We start from the raw sequence: 3,806 nt of genomic DNA on the forward strand, positions 1-3,806 counted from the left end.
TCCACCCACCATCCACTCATCCATCCATCCACCCACCCACACATCCACCCACCCACACATCCACCCACTCATCCATCCACCCACCCATCTAGCCAACCATACACCCATCCATCCATCCACCCACACATCTACCCATCCACTCATCCATTCACCCATCCATCCATCCACCCACCAATCATCCATCCACCCACATACCTATCATCCATCCATGCCTCCATCCACCCACCATCCACTCATCCATCCACCTATCCACTTGTCCGTCCACCCATCCATACAGCCACCATCCACCCATGCATGCACCTATTCATCCATCCACCCAAGTGTCCACCTATCCACCTACCCATCCACCCACCAATCATACATCCACCATCCACCCATCCACGCATCCATCCATCTATCCACCCACCATCCACTCATCCATCCACCCAATCACCATCCACCCACCTATTCATCCATCCACCCATGTGTCCATCCACCCACACATCTACCTGTCCACTCACCCGTCCACCCATCCATCTACCTACTATCCACTCATCCATCCACCCATCCATCCATCCACTCACCATCTACTCATCCACCAATCATCCATCCACCCACACATCCACCATCCACCCACCTATTCATCCACACACCCGTGCCCATCCACCCACACATCTACCTGTCTACTCACCCATCCATCTCCATCCATCCACCTACTATCCACTCATCCATCCACCCATGCATCATCCACTCACCATCTACTCATCCACCAATCATCCATCCACCCACCCATGCATCCATCCACCTGTCCACCCATCCATCCATCCACCTGCCATCCACTCACACATCTGTCCACCCATTTATCTACCCATCATCCATCCATACACCCGTCCATCCTTCCATCCATCCACCCACCCATCCATTCTTCCATCCATCCATCCACCTACCCATCATCTTGTCCCCACCCATCCACCCATCCATGCATGCATCCATCCACTTATCTATCTATCTCCCCATCCATCCATCCCCCCACCCATACCCATGTCTGTCCATCTACCCATCCATTCATCCACCCACCCATCCACTGTATTATCCATCTCTCCATCCACTGTTCCACTGATCCACCCACCCATTCATCCATCCCTCCATCCACCTACCCACCCACCATCTATTCACACATCCATCCACCCCTCCACTTAACAAAGCCAGGCTGAAGGAGGTGTCAGAGGCCATGGAGAAGGGAGCCCCCAAGGGCTGTCCAGGCCCCGTGCACGTCCTCAGAGAAGCGGCTGGGAGGCAGAGCCCACCTGCTGGGCACCCTTCCACAAGTTGTCCGAGAAGCTAGCCTGGGAGCTATGCACCACAGGTGCCCCGGCCTCTGTCTCAGGCCCACTGTGCTGGCCCTCTGGGTACTGAGTATCACCACAGCTTCTGCAGTGACAGCTCTCAGATGACACTGTCCTTGGACAGAGGCAGTCCAAATGTCCAGGGACCTAGCAGGCTGACCCTGTGACTCTGGGGGACAGAATGGCAGGGAAACACTGGCCCTCCTGCCCACTCTGGCACAGTGGGTCAGGATCCACTTTGCACATGCAGGTTCAATCCTGACTCGCCCCCCAGCTGTGTGATGCTGGCCCTGGGGTGACAGCCCTGGTTTGCTCAGGGCTGAGGGCTATTCCAGGGTATGGGACTTTAGTGCTAAAACCTGGAAAGTCCTGGGCAAACAGGGGCGAGGTGGCCCCTACTGGGAAAGCTTTTTCCCTCTCTGGGCCTCAGCAGCCTCCTCCAGTCAACAGGCACCTTTTCCTAGAGGGGCAGGAGGGCCCCGAGGGCCCACAGCAGTGAAGGGAGGGGCACCTAGAAGGCAGGCATATAGCTGGTGCTCCATTATTGCTGGGACAGTCCAACATCTCCTCTCAGTTGAGTCTCCCATGGAGCCAGTCTTGAGGATGCACAGAGAGGAGTCTCTGGCCAGGCTGGGCACAGCCCCCACTCCAGGACTCCTGGGCCACCCTCCCATCCTGGCCAAGCTGAGACATGGAAATGTCCCAAGGTCATGCCGACCTCCTATGTGGCCCCGTTAAAGCCTTGCACACCCTCGGGCCTCACTTTCCCCACCAGCACCGGAGGCAGGTTAGTGGTTCCTTCTAGGGGATAATTGAAAGGTGGAGGCTGGAGGGGCCTGGCCCCTGCCTAATCCGATGCGGGGGCCACCTGTCCCCTGGGCCCTGGCCTCCCGGCCCACACTCCTAATCCGGCCCTCTAAGCTGACACAGCGTCTGCAGCTTCTGCCTGTCCGGCTAAGTCGCCCAAAGCCCCCCACTGCGCCTCAAGCCATGATCCTTCCTGCGGCCTCTTAACCCACACTGGCCAATTAGTTAATTGGGGTCTGAGATCCGAAGCAGCTCGTTATCACTCTAAAGTGATAAAGCAATCAGGGAAATTCTCTCTCCCCACCCCGCAGCCCTGTGCCTCAATGGGCAACAGGCCTGGCTCCGCCATGGACGCAGAGCCTGGTGGGCCCACCTTGCCAATGGGCAGCTGAAGCCGGGGGAGGCATCTGGAGCCTCAGAAGCTGCAGCCGCCCCTCTGGCCCGGGCTTGAACCCCTGTGTCCCTCCGCACCTTGCCCACCTGAACTTGGCCCCCGGGATGGGGAAGCTACACCCGGATCCAGGGTCGAAGCCACCTGCCCCCGGGTTCTGACCCGGACTCCTCTGGGGCCTGGGCACCTGCTTTCTCGTATGTGTGTGTGTCACGCCTTTCTCTGTCTCTCTTTGCGTGTCTCTCCCCCTTCAAAGCCAACATGCCAACATTCCGGAAGGATCTCTCTCTACTTCGCTTTGCACCCGCCCCTTCGCCCATCCGCAGGCCTGGGTCTCCCCTCACTCCACCACAGTCACCTCCCCCATGTCCTCCATGTCACTAAATCAAGCCTTCCCTCATCTCCCCTTCCCACTGCCCCTGGAGTACCCTCTCCTTTCCATGTCCAGGGCGCTCCCCTGCCTGAGCCCCCTGGCTCCTTGGACTTGGGGGGCACTGGTCTCTGGAGCTTCCCCTGGAGCCCACTCCACCTGGAGCCCACTCCACCTCTCAGGCCTCCGCCTCTGAAACAGTCCCACCTCACAGTCCAGAATGCTCCTGGACATCACCCTTGCACCTCCACGCCCACACCCTGCCCCTCTCCAACTTCCTTCCTCTGGAATCGCTACCCCCTCCCTTCTGTCCTCCCCATCCCCCCCAGCCCTTGGCCTGACCAGGCCCTTTAGCCTCGCCTGCCGGGCACCTGCCCCTGGTTTTGCAGCTGCTCATCATTGATGTCTGTATAAAATGCCAGTGTGTCCCTGCTCCACAACCTCCCATGGCTCCCCAGCACCCCATCCTTCACACCCCATGTGTCCAGAACTTGCGGCTTTGTACTCCATCTTCCATTCTCATCACCTTCCGTAGGTGCTCTCACAGGTTGCTGCTCTCACAGCAACCTGGCCAGGCATGGTGGCTCATACCTGGAACCCCAGCACTATGGGAGGCTAAGGCAGGTGGATCACCTGAAGTTGGGAGTTCAAGACCAGCCTGGCCAACATAGTGAAACCCCATCTTTAGTAAAAGTACAAAAATTAGCCGGGCACGGTGGCTCACGCCTGTAATCCCAGCACTTTGGGAGGCCAAGGCGGGCGGATCACGAGGTCAGGAGATCGACACCATCCTGGCTAACATAGTGAAACCCTGTGTCTACTAAAAATACAAAAACTTAGCCGGGCGTGGTGGCGGGCGCCTGTAGTCCCAGCTACTCGAGAGGATGAGGCAGGAGAATGGCGTGAACCCAGG

The sequence above is a fragment of the Rhinopithecus bieti genome, unplaced genomic scaffold (genome assembly GCF_001698545.2).
Source record: "Rhinopithecus bieti isolate Rb0 unplaced genomic scaffold, ASM169854v2 scaffold_28055, whole genome shotgun sequence".
In the NCBI taxonomy this organism is placed as follows: Eukaryota; Metazoa; Chordata; class Mammalia; order Primates; family Cercopithecidae; genus Rhinopithecus; species Rhinopithecus bieti.